Raw genomic sequence first — 19,250 nt, 5'->3', positions numbered from 1 at the left:
TGGTTTTGTTTTATGTGAATGATTACCAAAGGCTTTATATTAGGAAGTCCCTGTCCTATCCACACACAAGGCTGTACTACAGCCAGTCAGCCCGTAGCATCATTGTACACCTTTGTTTAGACACTTCTGCCGAGGCAGTTATTCACCAGCTCAACTCTGGCTCCTACAAGTAGGGTTAAACTCAGTTCCAACAGCTATCCAGATGGTATCCATAGAGTATCATTTTAACTAGCAGCAAGACTTCATTCAATGGCCTCTATCAGCTGGACGCCCAGCGAATCGAATCCCACCTAAGTAGCCACACAGTGCCTTCACAGAGTTCAACAAATACGTCTCTGTCATAAATTTCATGATATAGCACAGCCTGGTGATCCATTTCCTCTGACCATTATAATAGCCCACTATGAAAATATTAAGTAGTCACTAAAAGGATAAAAGCATTTACTTCCTCTTGAGAAAATAACCTTGTACTCTTCAGAGAAATTCTGCAACAATTGAGAGAGCTGGCCCATTTCTGTGGATAAATCCCTTTGAAAGCCTATTGCTACAAACATACTCAAAATGTCCTTTGTTATCGTTTCCTCTGAATCATAGGTGTTTAATATGATATAATTGGAAAAAAAAGACAACTGTGATAATAAAAAAAAACTGAAATGATTTTTAGGGATTTTTACCTAGACAACCATTCCATCTAAGGATTAATGTGTCCTGTTCTTTCCCATTCTAGTTACTGTTTATTCTTTCTTTTGTAAACTATACCAGTTGAAACTTGTAGCAAGGGGGTTGTTAGGAATGGTGAGAATGGATTCCTTTGCCTATGGCTTAGGCAGTTGGGGCAACCAGAACAGATGACTGAAATCAGTAATATTTATTAATTGCAATATTAGGGACTAAAAAGTCCAAAACCAAGGTCCCTGCAAATTCCGTGCCTGCCAAAGGCCTTCTTGCGGGTGTGCAGTGTTTTAGCTAATGGTTGGTGGATGCAGCTCCCCTGGCACTTCCTGTTCCTGTAGGGACATTTTGCCCATGAAGCACTTAGTGCACATGACTTCCTTGAAAGTCCATTACCTTGCAAAGGTCCTGCCTCCAAACCCCATTATGAGCGAAACATTAACATGTAACTACGGTGCTTTGTTCCCACTCTTAGGCAAAACACATTGTGCTCTTTGGGTGTGAACTGAATGTTAGCTGCAAATTTTTGGAGATGATCTTCAATTTGAGAGAATTCTCCTCTAGTGCTATGAGGCTGAGAACATGTGAAGGCCATGAGTAGGTGTTTAATCCTGTTATATGGCATGGTTTACATCAATCAGTATGATTATGTAATTTCTCTTTTATCCAGACGATCTGGCGGATTAGTTAGATTTAAAACTTTGAACCAGTCTTGTCTAACTCAACCAAGTCCCACTTGATCATGACATGTGTCTTTATGCGTGTATGTGTCTGCGTATTCTGGAGAAACACATAGAATTAAGTTTACCATACCTTGGTGAATAGCAGGAAGTCAGAGGCAGACAAAGTTTTCATCCTCTGGTTCATTTTTGGCCTGTTACATCAGGATTGGGACAAGCCAAAGCTGTCATTAAGGAGCTTAGTGTGGGTCCCCCATGAGGTTGTTACCCACTATTGAATGTGAACACCCCAACCAGCCCTCTAACTGTCACGCCATAGGCCCATCCCACATTCACCATCCCAATCATGTTAATTGTATTTTTCTTTCTCAACTTAAACTCTGTGCCCATGGGTACTTTTCTTCCACTTACCTAACCTTGGTAATTCCATATCCATTTTCTACGTTTATGATGTATGCCATGTTTGTATACACTATTGGCTATATTTATGCACAAAGTATCCACATTCATGAGATAATCTATATATTCCACATGCAGTAATGTTATTTTTAATCAGACTATGGAATTGTGCTACTGGAACTTAATATCTGTTTATCCCTAAGTGTTTTATAAAATTCAGGGGTAAAGTCATATAATCTTCCAGCTTTATTACCTTCGTAATGTTTTCTTTCTTTCATTCCCTGCTACCCTCCATTCCTTTCTTTATTCTCTTTCAATCTCACGTGCTTTCAAAGTATCGGGTCAGAAATTTGGATGAAATGTCTGGGAGTCCCAACAGCTGTTGAAAGGTTGAGCTGGAGAGACCTTCTTGTGTGCCTGTGTCCTTGCTTCCAAGCACAAGTCCTGTTCAGAGAGGTCTGTTTCAGTTGTTCCTTTTCATTGTGATTTGCACGGTAATGAACACTGACAGTCAAGTAGGCAGACATTTAGTAACATCAGTTTCCCTTTATTGTGTCTTCTGCTTCTCCAATCCATTGGTTATAAATTTTTTCATCACTATGTAAATATTAGTTTACTACACATTCATGAAATTCATGTTAGATCTCATTAAATATTAGTTCTATTCATTTTTGAAAATATACTTTTAAAAACATGAAATGCAAAGTTGGAAATGTTTCTTATTTCATTTAAACAATTTTCTAAGATGAAATTTGTTTTATTCTTAGCAGTCCTTGAAAGAAAAAAGAAAACTAACAAATCAAAAGAAATACTGAAGTTCTACACCAGAATTTGTGTCTCTATGACATACCCACATTGCCATTTCTTTGACAGGTCTATGTATTTTGTGAAATTTGCACATTTTTCAGTTAACAATTTTGAGGTGCATGCGTTGTCTGAAGATCTTTTTTGCTTAGTCTAGTGGACTTTATCACTGGCGTATAGCATTCCAGCTCACGTTGAAGAGCATGACTTGGAAATTTTAATCTTATCCACATTTACTTTTATCCTGGCCTTTATTTATGTTATAAATGTTTTCTCTTCTCACCTGTCATTATGTATCCACAGACCTTGCAAAACTGCTACTCATCATTTATATTATAAATCATATGCTACTTGATGAAAAAAATTCCTTCTCTGCCATCGTTGGACAAGCATTGTTCCTTTAATAAAAAAAACCAACAGCCTGTATTTCCATTACTATTGCAGTTTACAGTCTATAATTAAACAACATCCTCCAATGTTGTCATTTATGGTATTTACAAGTTCCTGAAGGAAATGTAAGGAAATGCCTTTTGCTTTAAACATTTAAAACTGTAGTCTGACTTCAGAGGCTACTGATTTCAGAGGGAGAAGGAGTGGCAGAGAAAGAAAGAGAGAGTAAGAGAAAGGAAAGGGGAGAGAGCATCCAGGACATTCCCACTGTGTCCTGCAGTGACTGACTTCAGGTCTCAGCTCCAGCACTGATCCCAGCTTCTTGCTAAACAGCCCTGGGAAGTGATGTGCAGTTCCCCATGGGAGGTGATGTGCAGTGTCCCCCATGGGAGGTGATGTGCAGTGTCCCCCATGGGAGGTGATGTGTGGTGTCCCCCATGGGAAGTGATGTGTGGTGTCCCCCATGGGAGGTGATGTGCAGGGTCCCCCATGGGAGGTGATGTGCGGTGTCCCCCATGGGAGGTGATGTGCAGGGTCCCCCATGGGAGGTGATGTGCAGTGTCCCCCATGGGAGGTGATGTGCGGTGTCCCCCATGGGAGGTGATGTGCGGTGTCCCCCATGGGAGGTGATGTGCGGTGTCTCCCATGGTTTGGGCCCTGAACTCCACAGTGAAGGCCTGGATTGAATTGATTTCACTGCCCTTGCCTTCAAGCTAAGCCAGCCCTAACTGGTATCAGCATTTGGGAAATAAATCAGTAGATTGGAGGTCACAATTTCTGTCTGTCTTCCCACTCCGAATAAATAAAAATCTCAATCCTGAATATGTTATGCATAATTTTACAATCTTTATAAGATGATTAACTAATCTGAACAACGAGTCTTACCTCGTAGATTGGTTTTGAAGGTAAAGGGTTTCGTGATAGAAAAGAGTTCATCTGGAACAATAATTTTCTGGCAATATATCTTCACATAATAATATAACATAGGCACATTTAAATTAATTGATTTAAATTGATTACAAATTCTGTTGCATTAATATTCTGTTACTAATGATTCCCCATTCCTTACAGAATTAAATTAATTTTATTTAATAAGAAAAATTATTTTAACCACAGCCTAATAGTTTGTATTTAATTTTGGTTCAAAAGAATTTAATAGCAAGTACACTCATTGACAATCTGTTCTGTGTGGTATTAGCAGCCAGCAAATTATTCCTTACCTCTGGGATAAAATGCCTTTCTTCTTTATTCTCTAGTTGTCTAGGGAGTACACAAATGTCCCAATAACAGAAAAGTGGGGAGAGACATCAGCAGTTCCAGAATTCACAGGTAGTAATCTACCTACAAAATGTTGAAAGGCATTTTAATTGATGACAGCAAAGAAAACAGGACACAGAAATACATTTTAACATGAATCTACTTTTGTCAAAAATTCTATTTTCTGCTTGAAGTGACATGACACACCCCAAGAGGAAAACCAAGTTACCTGTTCCAACTATACAGGTCTTTCAGGTGTGTTTCTTACTAGTCTAAAGGACAATTGCCTCATAATGTCATCGTTTTCTAAATATTCCACAATAAAAGTATAACAATGTTTCCTGTCTCCGTATTAATCAGTTGATTAATTAGTCCAGACCATTTTACATATCATTTGATAAGAGCTGAAATTAGCTAAATATATAATCTTCAGCAACTTCTTTTCATGATGTTTCAATTGTGTTCCATAGATGCCATTGCTTCCTGACAAAACTATTCCTTAATAGTTTGATATTTTAATTGTATTATTTCACTGATTCTTACAGTAACAAATCAAGTACTTGCTGTTCTTATAATTGCCATTATAATGATTATAGTTGAGAGAGGTTAGAAAAAACTGCCCAAAGACAAGCAACTACTAATTATCAACATTGATATTCAAAGCCATACTAACATGACTCAGTCAGATATAAACCTAACATCCTTGACATGTTTCAGTTGTTGGAAAACATAGAGTGACTCGGAGTGTAGATTGATGTTCAAGAATCAGCAGAGTTTAAGAGTTACCTAAGACTTTGGGTGAAGAGGAGAGACTCAAACATTGAACTGACCCATTTATGATAGAACTTGCTTAACTTGGTGTACTGCATGTTTGAAGACGGGTGTATTTAATTTGTGGATAATGATAAATACAAAGTGTAATATGCTCGTTTCCTTGGGAAGCATTGATATGATGTGATAAGTGCCACAGCATTTAACAATAAAGTTATGGCATCTCACTGTGTCCTATGATTTGATCCTTTCACAAAGACAAGGCAGGTCAATGTGTCAACTTCACGTTAAGACTCCTTCCCTGAAAGTGGAGCACCTCACTGCACCTTTGAAATATGCCCTCTAGAGAAGGCAAGCTTTGTTGTTGTTGTTCCATAACTACCATAACCACTGTATTATAGGAAGACATCTCTACTCCTGAACGAGACACTTCCATGGTAACAGGACTGCATACAGAGTCCAGGGGCTCATGTAGCAGCTACCAGAGCAAAATTAAGTACAAATAAATCTTGTGATTGTGTGTGTATACATTAATTCTATGATTGGGCTCAATTGGTTTCTTAAAAAGTGTTTGTTTTTATCCACTTGAAAAGTGGAAAAAAAGACAAGGGGTCTTCCATTGGCTGGTTCACTTCCCAAATGCCCACAACAACCAGAGCTAGAACAGGACAAAGCTATGAACCAAGAATTCTAAGTATTCTGTATTTGTCTGTGACTCACTTGAGCTACAGTTGAGCACCTGCTGAAGCTGAATCAGAAGTGTCGAGGAACTAGGGCTTACAGTGACACTCAGTTGCGGGAAGCAGGCTTAGCTAACGGCAGATTAATGTGCTGTACCACACGGCCCTCTACTGACTCCTTGAATTGTTCTCTTTTAATCATCATTTTCTCCTATTTTAGTTAAAGCATGGAGGAGCAGATGGGAAAAATATCTTACATTTAGACACAAAATATTTATTTCAATGAGCAAATAACATTTAAAAATGTTTGCATTTATTATTGAGAAAATTCCCCATTCACCCAGAGTTAAGTTAAAATTGAGAAATATATTCAGACGTTGCCATATGGCTGATTCAAACTGTTCTCTGTGCAAAGAAAAGAAGATTAGGACTAATTTGAGTTCTGTGTGAGCCTTGGGGACAAGCTGCAGGAGAGGGCACTTCATGCAGAAGTTGGGCTCTAGCTGGATGCGCACAGTCCACCTCAGAGGGCGAGTGGGAACTCCTTTTCTGCATGTGACTGTCTCTGGCTATTTGCCTTTTAAATAAATTGAAACTGAAAAATAAGGAATATGTATCATTACCAGTACCATTTGGATAAGTAAGTCAGAATTCTCTCTAAAAATTTTAATGTTATTAATAAAGTACTCTGCAATAACAGAGCCAGACAAGTGTAGAACTAGGCATATAATCAGTTCAATCCATACACATTCAAATACAGATTAACAAGGTTAGATTACATCTTACAAATGATATTTTCTAACTTTGTTTTACACTGCTTCTTATCAGGTCATTTTGCAGATCACACATTACCAGGAGATCCCACTTGAATTTCTTTATTGCTATCAGTTCTCAGTAACTGTCAGCAGCCATTGCTCTCAGAGCTGTATGGAAATACTCTTTAAATTTCCTCTTAAGCAAGGATTAACTGATACCCTGGATTGGTGCTTCCTGTCTGTAAAACCCAATGTTTTTTTCTCAATAACTTAGTGATGATGTCTTCCGTCTCGTCCACAAGCCTCTGACACACGGTGGAGATTGAATCTTCAATTGCCACAAGTCCAAAGTTATTTCAAGTTGGGTGTGTTCAAACTGCAATTTTAGTTGTGACATTCTTTTATTTTTACACGTAATACAAATACGTAATTGCTTTGAGCAGCAGCAGCATTTACACAGTGCATATCCACTTCTGCATGAGCTGACATAGGACACTTTTAGGATAATGTTTATAGAAATTAAGCACAGGAAAAATCAGCTCTTTTTTTTTTAACTTCAGAATTACCTTTTGTTATCTCTGTAACTGGAAATGGTGCTGTTTTTTGTATTATATCTTCACATAAGTACAAGCAGTTATTTTTGCGTAGTTTATTAACAGGTGTGAGTCCACGCTGTTGCTGAATGAATCGCCATTTTCACCATTCTGATGACCATCTCAGTGATTTTTCTCTAACACCTATTTCTGTCGAAGCCCCTTGTAGCTTCTAACCGTTCTGATCTAAAGTGCTATATCCTCAAACCGTGAGTGCTTGAATAGAGAAGGCCCTGGCTCCCCGAACTGTCAGGGTCCACATGGGAAGCTCCTCCCCGTGTCTCCACTGCTCAGCCACTTAGCATCCAATGTGCCTGGTCCGCGTCAGCTAGGCGCTCTTCTGTTCTTCACGACAATCTTCAGGAGCTTATAACTCTGATTTTAGATAATTCCTCATTCCTATAGTATCCTTTACAATCCTGTTATGAACTGTGATCCAATTGGAAATTGTCTGTTTAGTTTTTCATTACTTGTTTATCAAACACTTGTTCATGGTTCATCTTAACTGTTGCCGGTTCTGATTGTTGTTGTTGTTGATTAAAACTGATTAAATTCACAAACTTTCTAAGGAAATTACAAGTTTGGATGAATAGATTAACCCGTGGCATCATGAAAGGCACACCTTATTTCCCTCTTACTATTTTTATAAGTCCATCTGGTGATTCATTTTAAGCGACAGACACATTCTTACATTTCCTTCTGTAAAACTTTGTAATGAGTTGAGAAGAAAAAGAGAAAAGAATTAGCTTGTTGTTCGCTGGACTGGTTCCATTCACTTGACGTAAGTCAGAGCACAGCAAGAGGAATGTGGCCAAGAAAAGTAAGAAGCAACTTTCTTATCCTTTATGTGCAGGTGGTTATCATTCACAGCTCCCCACAGCTTACCTAGGCCCTCCACGTAGGTGGTGCCAGAGTGGTCAACATTGGTGCCTTGAACCAAAGTTCACTTGCTTTTTAGACAAAAAAAAAAAAAAATGTCACAAATTCACTGAGCATAATGTTCCCTAGTTGGGGCCATCTAGTCGCAAACTGGACTACTATATCCTGATGTGAAGACACAATGCAACGTGCATCCCTACTTCCAAATCAAGGATGAGCTCCCAGTGAAACTATTGGACACATCTATAGAATGGGATGATGGACTGTCTGACTTTGTACCAGCAATGCTAGGCACACTTAAATAACAGAGTGATGGAATTATAACTCCTTATGAAGGACTATACTATTGTAACAATATGGAGCAAATCAGTCAGGGGGTGGGAATTGGGATCCCAGACTCTGCAGAATTGTGCCATAAAATTCAAAATTTAAAATAAAGACTAAAAAGTGAAACACTTTCAGCAACAGCTTTTTGAAGAACTTTATCACAATTCACACAAAAAATTAATGTCTTTTATTCTAAAAATATTTCCCTTTTTCATCATGTTTTGCTACAGAAATGCAACATTTTCATTGGTATAAAATCATAGATTCCAAGTAGTTCATAGATATAGTGCTAAAATTATGATGATATTCCATTCCCCTCTTCTGTCCTTTCTTCATTTCTCCCATATTTTGTTACTTTAAATTTTTTTGTGATGACATATTGTTAATTTGCTTTGTAATCATAGGCCTAGGGCTCTACGAAATTCAGTTGAAAAAGTTAAAGTTGAGATACTAGTGTTCCCCAGGAAATAGACAGGGCTTACTATTAGCTACCAAAAACTGTAAGAAATGTGTTATTTGTCTTTTGGGGAAAGGCTTGTTTAAATAATCATGAGGGCTTCCCATTGTATCCCTTTCACTGTATATTCAGGATTAAATTCTTTTTATGGCGGAGTAACATTAAATCATGTAAAAATAACATGTTCTGTATTGAGTCATAAATCAGTGAGTATCTGGGTTAATTCTGTGTTTGTAAAAAGCTTCAGACTATGTTGATATGGAAAAAATGTATGGCTGGAAAAGTTCACATTCGGGTATTCTTGTTGGAAGTTTATCTTACAAATTGGAAGTCAGTTTTTTTGATTCATTCATTATTCCAGTCATGAGTCATTAAGCAAACATTTTTGATAAACAGATATTGTCATGTTTTCTAGAGGCACTGAGAATAAAACGGTTGGGCATGGAATTTAGCCTGGAGACAGACGTGGGTCAGTCACTCAACAGATTTACAATTCTATCTTTTGCTATGACACATACTGACTTGTGATGCAGTACTATTAGAAGTTTACACTGACAAGTGATAGGTGAGTAGGAAACACGTTGATTTCCATTTTAAATGCACTTAAACAAGTCTCTAATATTTTAACACAAATGAGCTATACATAAACCTACATAAGAGAATATGGAAGCATAAACATATGATTCTCACCAGGTCATCAAGGAATATGCATCTTACTAGGATAAGGTCAAATATATTAAAACGTTTTTAAGTGTAATTGTTGTTTTGTGCATGCCTGATTTTCTTTCATTCTTTCGTTCATTAGTAACACTGTGACACAAAACCATCTTCTCTGAAGAGGTCAGAGAAAGCTTCCAAGTTTATAATATCTAACCTCAGAAAACTGTCAGGTAACTTAGAAAGTTGTATATCCTAAGGATGGACATTTTTATTTGCACAGACGTCTGCTCATTTATATATACTTACTCTTTGTTCTCTTTTTTAGGATGAACATAGTAAATATTCATGTAACAATACAGGGTTGAAGCCTGCTTTTATAATGTTTTCTCATAAGGAAATCAAAGCAGAAAGAAAAGCAAGCTGTCTCCTTCATCACAGCTATGATATATGTGCATTTATATGAGTTGATATTTTCCACTTTCCTGTGGAGTTACTTGTAAAACATTATGATGTACTATAAAATATTATTTTTCAATTTTCTTTCTGATACCCATGGTCATACTGTACTTACATCCCTGCTGCTATTCTGAAAACTCCCATTTTCTCAGATAGTTAGTAGGTCATCCACTACATAGAAATTATTTTATTTGTACCAACAGCTAGATTGACATATACTTATTCTGCTCTCAGCTTCATAAAACTTCTCATTTTCTTCAGCATGCACTGTGTCTCAAGGCAGTCATCCCTTCCCAGCATTACCACCGAGTCAGTGCAGTGGTGGATCTCGCTTTAAAAATGACAGCAGTACTTTGACCTGTGTTCAGACTGCTTAGTCCCTGGATTCAGGCAGTGAACTGGAACAGTATGAGAACTGAAAGTCTTGTTTCTCTTGACAAGCCTTTCAGCTTGATGCCTCAGACACACGATATTTACCAGTTTACCATTTTAGAGATGACTGCCTTGGAGAAAGAAACGAAACGTGTCAACTCTGCAAATATATTTGAAATCCTCTTTAAATAAATTATGCATCTCAGGGGTGGTATCACTTCTAAAGTAAACTTAGGAGTCCCTGTTTCTTGCATGGTGATTATCTGTTTCACTTCCTAACAGGGTTCTGGTGGAAATTCTGAGCTTGCAGCTAGCAGCAATTAAGCCATCGTTATGTTCAAGAAAATTAAAGGTATTCCGTGAGGCCTTGTGAGAACATTCTTCAAGTAAGTTTCACAGATGAAGATTCAAACTTACTGTCCATTTTTTATTTCTTGGTTATTTACACGTGCCACCACTCCATGTGTATATACACACTTAGAAATCAATGTGTTAGTAAATGGCTAGTAGCTAGTTGAGTGTGCCACACAGCATCAACCTTCATGGAAATGTCTGTTAATCTTGCAGTTCATCGTCCTTTCTCAAAACTCTCAGAAGAGCCCGTGGATGATTGGGCTATCAAGGTGTCCCTTAACACAGTTTCCTTGATGAAAAACTTCCAGAGCCTAAAAATCTCACATGTTTGCTTTTAAATAGTCTAATCACAAAGTATTATTACATGAAATAAGAATATTTTATTCTGTCACTTCGGTGTTAATTCCATGCATGTTAAAAGCAGTATAGCAGCATCCCCTTGTATACTAACGTGTCAAACTCTCTTTCATATCATCCTTTATTTCCATATGTCGATGTTAAAAATTTACAACTTTAGGTAGTTTGTGTATTATTTATAAATTATTTGGGGCAACTTGGAATTTCTATATGAGTTCATTGTGCTTGCAAACAGAGGCAGTTAGCTTCCATGTTTTCAAGCAGGATGCCTTGTTTTTCTGGCTAGAGCAGCCAGTGTTCTCAGAATAAAAGTGCTGAACATGGAAACCTTTATCTTATTCTTTTGTTTTCTTCTTTTTTAATATGATTTTAACTATGTAATCACCATAGATGAAGTATGCCCCTTTATGCCCCATGTGTCCAGAGATCTTATCAGTAAGGAATGTCTCAAATTCTTTTTCTATACCTGTGCAGGTGATAATGTGGCTTTTGTTCTTGCTTCCATTAATATACTGTACAACATGTGCTTATTTGCACATTTTGAGCCACCCTTTTACATATGAGTCCCATTTGATCATGTGAACTTGCTTGTACCTACAGAACCTTGGTTTTGTTCAATTGCGAATTATCTTTCCCTGGTGACCCCCTGATCTCGGCAATATTCTCAATTCCCCATCAATTTTGCAATCCACTGATACTGAGTCACCCCCTTTTTCATTTCTAAATTGCTTTAGCGCATGGATCATTCTCACTCTCTCTCATTTTATTCTGTTTTAATTTTGATAATGTATCAAGATGATGATATAGATATCATTTCCTTTCCTTCTGATACCAGTTAAGGCCTCAGGTTTCCCAACAATATCAGCACATGCCACATTTCCCACTGTCACTAGACGTGTAAATTCTGTATTCCTTATGAAAAGTTTTTTTGTTTGTTTGTTTTGTTTTCCCATTTTTGTGTACTATTTCCCACTTCCTGCTGTCCATGGAACAATGAGGCTCTTGCACATCCTCCTCTATTGCCTCACCCTGTTTTCCTTTTGGAAGGATCCTTTTCTTCAGTCTTCAACACACTGGTATTTCTTTGGTGCTAAACTCAACATAATAATAATAATAAAAAGACCCCAATGCCTCCTTCTTTAAGTTGTCTGCTAACACAACACAAATGAGTTATCTACATTTAATCTCCATGCTTGCATAGACTTTCCTGATCTCTCTCTAATTCAGGCAACATCTCCTTACTCATCTGATTGCTTTTCTAAATAAACACTTTCCACCAGTTGCCAATGTCATTGGTAAATTTTCAGTCTCCATTTTGGTTGATTTATAATCTCTCCTGCTTGAAAGGCTTTCTCCCATTTACCTTCTTGGACTCAACATGTGTGCCTTCCGTCCTGTGCACCCAGCCTTTATCACTTCTTTCTTGTTTGTTAGCTACTCTCTTGTCCTAATCACCCAGGCTGTAACAATGCCAAGGCTTGTTGCTGCATCCTATTTATGCTCTGTTTTTACTTACTTTCAGCCATCGCATCTAGACTAATACTTTACATTTCATCCATAGGCCAATAATTTCAGTACAGACCTGTTAACCAAACTCCAGAACTATATCTGTGATGGCTTATTTGACAATGGGCATTATACTAAGGTGTTTTTAAACAGTTTGCAAAAATGGAGCCAAAAGAACAGTCCATTTTAGTGTGAAAAGTGTTTTGATATATTCATATTTAAAACATACGCAAAGGACTGGCATTGGTGCCTGGCAAGCTAGGCTTCCAACTGCAGTGCCAGCATCTCATATGGGTAATGATTCAAGCCACAGCTCTTCCACCTCCCATGCAGCTCTCTACTGCTATGCCTGGCAGAGCTGTGAAGGATGACCTGGGTGCTTAAGTGTCTGTATTCACGTAGATAAAAGAGAAAGAGAGGAGAAGAAGCTTGTTCTGGTCTCCTGGCTTTGTCTTGATCAGCCCCAGTCACTGTGCCATCAGGAGCATTCTCTCCTTCATCCACTCGCCTTGCTTTGCAACTTTGACTTTCAAGTAAATACAAAATAAACCTTAAAGACATCTTCAATAATTTTATGAAATGTATCTAGTATAATAGAAGAGATACAAAAGATATCTATTAAAAAAGAAGTATGCAAATTTTTTAAAAATTCAACAGAACATGTTTACCTTTTAGTTTATGCTTCATTAATGCTTTTTTATGTTTTTTTTTTTAGTAATGGTTTAAAAGTCCTTTCTGTACTTAACTACATCTCAAAATTAAGAGCAAACTTGGATCATACCCATAGAGTGTATTCCCCACCAGCTTTATTATAGCACACAACTCCTCAGTTTGATGGCAGCTCCAGCCCTCTGAGTAGTGGGTCCATCCTTCACTATCCTTATTTCACTTCTAACAACTATCTCTGGGTTCATATAATAGAAGTCCCCTCTCCGTTCCTGCACTTATCTCTACTTCTAACCTCACCTTAATCTGAACCCTTTTAGGATTATATAAAGAAATATCTCCTTGGGCAGTACAGGGGATTTTTTTTTTAAGATTTATTTATTTTATTGAAAAGTCAGATACACAGACGGGGGAGAGACAGAGAGGATGATCTTCTGTCCGCTGATTCACTCCCCAAGTGGCTCCAATGGCTAGAGCTGAGCCAATACAAAGCCAGGAGTCAGAAGCTTCTTCTGGGTCTCCCACATGGTGCAGAGTCCCAAAGCTTTGGGCTGTTCTGCTTTCTCAGGCTACAAGTCAGGAGTTGGAAGGAAAATTGGACACCTGGCACATGAATTGGTGCCCCTACGGGATCTTGATGCATGCAAGGCAAGGAGTTTAGCCACTAAGCTACTGTACTGAGCCTAGTACAGGGGATTAAAAAACAGATTTATTTACTTATATTGGAAAGATTGATTTACAGAGCAAGAAGGAAAGACAAGAGAGAAGGACATTCCAAAAGTGGCCACAAGGCCCAGAGCTGAGCTGCTCTGAAACCTGGAGTGACAAGCTTCTTTTGGATCTCAAACATGGCTGAAGAGTCCCAAGGCTTTGGGCTATTGTCCCCTGCTTTCCCAGGCCACACAGGGACCTGGATGGGAAGTAGTGTAGGTGGCAATGAACTGCTGTCCATAAGGGATAGGGCAGTGCAGTAGCAAGCAGAGGATTAGCTAGCTGAGCCACTACACAAGTCCCTAATGTTCTTTATCCACACCTGCTTCCTTTTTTAGCAATTGAGGTGCCACACTCTGGGCTCTTAAGAGCCAATTTTAATTGCCTCATGTCCAGGTATCACACAACCAGTGCCAGACAGCCACTCTTTGAAGAACCTAGGGGATCTAGATAACCATACCACATGTGCCTCATATAAACTGCCTCCGCTCTAACTAGATGTTTTCTTGCATAACCCCTTGTCTGACTCGCAGCCTTCTCTTGCTCGGAGTTGGAAGTAGAAAGTCTGACTTTTATGTAACTGAGTATCTCTGATTTTTATCACTCCATCAAAGAATCTTTAAATCTTACAAAAACCCATTGACCTCTGACTTCATTTTGCTTTCTCTGGAAGACAGGAGCTGGCAGGAGAGCAGAGAGGATGGGAGGAGATGGTGGTTGAGGTATTCAATCTCCAGTGCCCTCCTTGGTGGTGGAGGTTCAGAAGTGGCTGTGTCTCTCCTGAGGGCTCACCTGCCATAAGACAGCCCGCTTCTGCCGCAGCATGTCCCACTGAGTCCTTTCACACTCATCCTCTTCTCCCCGAATTCCAGGGCAGGCATTTTCTGCATGATTCTTTTTCTGTAATCCAGCAAACAGTTATAAAGTTTATTTTATTAAATTAGAGCTAATCAACTCTTCAAGTCTTGTCCCTTTACACGAACCTTTCAGACAAATATAAATCATCCTATTTGGTCCCTCATAACCTGCTCCCACCCCAATTCTTTGCTGGTGAAGATCTCAGAGCTTGTCTCAGGTCCTATTACATCTCTCACCAAAAGCTTTCACTGGCTTTCTTCTTTGCCTAAAGGACAAACAGAGTTTTGAAAAGCTTATGTGAAATGACTCTGTTACCACTCTGGTATCATTATGAACAGCCTCTACTGTTTATCCTATTTCAAATACATTCATTTCCAGCCAGTTTTCTCACACATTCAGGGATACCAGAAAATAACCTCAGATTCTTTAAATCAAGAAAAATGTGGAATTTTATTAAGAAATTAAAATCAATTTTATCAATTATTTTTCTTTTAACTATTCAGTGAGTTAAAATACAGACTTATTTTCATATTATTAATGTTTAAGAGAGATCAGAATAACAGCTTAACCTTGTAGTTGAATCTTTTTAATTCAAAATGAAATTTTGTTGCCATGATTACATATTACTCCTTTAAATAACTTGTCTAATATATATGCAGTAATAAATATTACCATGTCAAAATACTTAATGTACATATTCTACAAAAATTTTATATTGTAACACCTTTTTGGTCAATCCGAAGAAACAACTTTAATAAATAAATTGATTCTATTAAATTTTGACACATTTAAAAGTAACAAAAGGTTAAGCAAATTCAATAAATAAAACAACTACTAATGTAAGAGCTCTTAAAATGACCGCTAGCTTTTGCTAGACGTAGCAAAATCACGTTTCGGAATGGAATTCAAAAGCCCAGAAACAGGTAGTTTATGAACAGTTTGCCCTTATTAAACTAATAGTACATTTTTAAAGCAGAAGCAACTTCTGAAAAATATGTATTTCTATAGGCTTCAGTGATGATTTAAGCTGTATAAATAGAATATTTGCTGTCTATTTTTTAAAAAGCAGCAATATAAAAATGTCCCGGTCCTGTTGGGTCTTATCAGACAACCAATAGCATAGATCAACTAAACAATTTCAGAGGCCAAAACTATTAGACTTGTAAGAAACAACACAGGGAAGGCAACCAAAATCTGATATGACCAGAAACAGAAAGTTTAAAATGTTCTCTGCTTAAGTAGGAGAAATAAGACATAATATTTATGGAAAATGTTGACATTCTGAGTGATCTGAGAGAAAATTCTAGTAGAGGTGTGGAGGCCCTAACAAAGGAATTCTGGAAAAGGAAGTTTAATAGCAATGATGAAGGTAGTGTTAGAAATTTGCAGCAAATGACAAGACCATGTATAAAAGAATAAATAAAACTGAAATCACATAAGGAAGAGAGACAAATTGAGGATGAGGACAGTCTAAAAACTTCCAGGAATAAGGGAATCAAAATGCTTACTTGTTTTGATGCAAAATTTTTTGAAATTCATGGATTTTTTTTCTGATATGCATATTCCATAAAGTTTCTGAAGAGCCTTTATACTGGACAAAGACAACAATACAAATAGTTGTTTTAAGGAAATATGAGTCATTGAAATTTTGAAAGAAAAGAGACTATAGCAAATAAGAAAAATACATTTTTGGAGAGAATGAATAATTTCTTTCAGCGCAAACAAACACCAAATGAAACATTCATGAAGCCAAGAGAAATTCAGGCAGAGTAAATATGTAATCTGTGAATGTATAAAGTGAGCAAATGCAAAGATGACGTTCAATCTGTTGAAAAATGAACCTAAAGAGAAAATCCTCGGAGTGACTGCAGGAAGAAGACACTCTAAACAGAGGAACAGACAGAGCTGACGAAGTGTCATTAGGAAGAAAATCCAGGAGATAATAGGACAATGTTTGTTTCGAGGTGTCTTTGAAAGAACAAGGACAACACAACCAAAATGCCAATCATGCCAATCCAAATTCTGAGACATAAAAGTGCTTTCCATTGTAAGAACAAACATAAAACATTGTTTTCACACATCCACACAAGTCTTGCCCAAGCAAAATAAAAAGCCAATAACAGAGATAAAATGCAAGCTTAATAAATAACAGTAATTCTAAAAGAATATGAAAGCAGGGAAAATGAAATAAGACATACAAAAGAAAGAAAAACAAAATACATCCTTAGATTAAGGGATTTAAGATTGTTGGCCTACAATGTGAATGACATTTGTAGAACATGCCTGTCAATAAGAGTAGGTTGAACTTTCTTTTGAGATGGCCCCCTAAAATTCACCAACATAGACATATCCTCCTTGGAAAAGCACACCACTTCAAGCTAAAGGATAGACTTGGTTACATAAATTTATACAGTCTATTTGGATTAAAGCAGACATCAACAATAACGAGGAATCAGAGTATCACCAAATCCTTGAATCACTACTGACTTTATCCACATGTTTTGCTTCATTACAGTTCTCAGCCATTCTTTTGTTTTCTTCTCAAAATCCATACATTCATAAATGTGCTTTCTAGAGGACAATTAAATTCTGAGAAAACTATAGATTTTTAAACAAAATCAGTTTTTAAAATGTTGCTTTTTCTCCCCACCTTTTGGCAGTTCCATGTACTCTGACATACCCTTTCAGATTCCGCTGCTATGCCCCTCTGGGTCCGACAGCATCACCTGGGTGGTCAGAATCGACAGAGGACTGGATTTGTAGGGCCCACTGTTTCTGCAGCACATCATTCTGGACACATCTTTACTTGTGCATTTCAGTCCCTTCACCATCTTTTCTGGTACCTTTTGCTTGAATTTCTGTATATCCTATTAGCTACTCCCGTTCCCATATCTGCATGTCATGTTCTTTCCTTGGTTGTTTTCTACAATCTGCTCTTCCTCTGTATGAAAATGTAATTTATCTCCTTTTTAATTTTCATTTTATTAAAGATTTATTTATTTTTTATTGGAAAGGCAGATTTATAGAGAAAAGGAGAGACAGAAAGAAAAATCCTCAATCTGCTACTTCACTTCCCAGATGGCCACGATGGCCAGAGCTAAACGGTTCCTAATCCAGGAGCAAGAAACAGGGAGTTTCCTTCATACTCTCAGGCCAGTGCAGAGTCCAGGCTTTGGGCCGTCCTCCCCTGCTGTCCTAGGCCACAAGCCGGGAGCTGGTGGGGAAGAACATCAGCATCACAAACCGGCACCTATATGGGATCTCCATGCTTACGAGTAAAGGATTAGCTAAATGTGCCAATGCACTGGGCCCAAATATCTTCTTTTTTTTAAACCATGTTCTTTGTGCTGTTTTCCTGTGTTCATGGAACTTTAGCTGCCACAGGAGTTGGGTCAAAATAAATCTTTTCTCTTGTACATGTCTGATTAATGTGTTACCTTTTTCTATCACCATATTTGCATTTCCTGTTATGTATTAAGCAAAGGAGTTAGAAAGATGAATTATAATGCAGCTCTTGCTCCCAGTAAACTTAGGACTGATAAAGTGGAGCAAGTATTTTAATTCACCGAATTAATATGGTGTGATATAAATATGTATAACATCTGCAAAATAACGTTATAATTTGCATAATAAAACCACGAATATGTTTTTGGTGTATTCTTTCAAGAGGAAGAACTCTAGGGTTCAGGGCCTGAGAAGTGTTTGATCACACAGTTAAGACAAGGGAAGGGATGCCCAAATTTCATACTGAAGTACATGGTTTGACTTCTGGTTCAGTCCTAATTCCAGATTTCCGCTAAAACTAGCCCACGAAGCTAATGGATTTTAAAGCATTTGGGTCCCTGCCACTTACCTGGGAATTCCAGACTGGATAGGTGGCTTTAATTTCAGTGTATCCCAGCTCTACTTGCTGCACACATTGGGGAGTGATTCAGCTCCTGCATCCATTGGTGGCACTCAAATTCCTGTTGACACAGCCGTCGGACAGCTCTTTCCATGGTGCAGTTCCTATCATATACTCCTTTGTTCTCAATCTTTTAATGATGTCCACTGCATTATAGAAACTTCACATTAAATGCAGTGACCCACATGGTTTATTGCAGCCATTCTCTATTTTACATCATTCCTTTCTGTCCCTATTGCAAAAGTGCCTTCATTACCTATAACATAGCAAAAGAAGCTCTTCCAACAATAGGTGGTATCATCCTCATGCAATTTACTCCAAAGAGAAATTATTCCTGTTGCAATCCAGTGCATTTGGAGATGATTTGATTTAGGTCTGTCTTTTTCTCTTCTCTTTTCCAAATAACTTGAGCTGTATGCTGTTACTGACACAAGACACAGGATTGGTTTGACCTGTGCCAAGAAAGACATAAAAAATGCACTTCGAAAATTTCTGTCCTTTTAGAACTTTGTAGGGATGATAGTAATGAAATCAGACATTTTAATTGTAGCCTTCAAACAAAAATGATCCAATAGCTAAGGACATGTAGCCTCACACACAAGCACATATTCATATAAAGATTCACAAGTATCGTGTTAAATGATACAAAATAGATGCGAATCTTTTAAACATAAGAAGTCAATCTTATTTAATTTCATCTTTCATCTGTGTTGCTAATGAGCAAATATCTCAAGCATAATGT

The sequence above is a fragment of the Ochotona curzoniae genome, unplaced genomic scaffold (genome assembly GCF_017591425.1).
Source record: "Ochotona curzoniae isolate NIBS_2020 unplaced genomic scaffold, NIBS_Ocur_1.0 contig_430, whole genome shotgun sequence".
Classification (NCBI taxonomy): Eukaryota; Metazoa; Chordata; class Mammalia; order Lagomorpha; family Ochotonidae; genus Ochotona; species Ochotona curzoniae.
Note: the sequence above shows the minus strand (reverse complement) of the source record.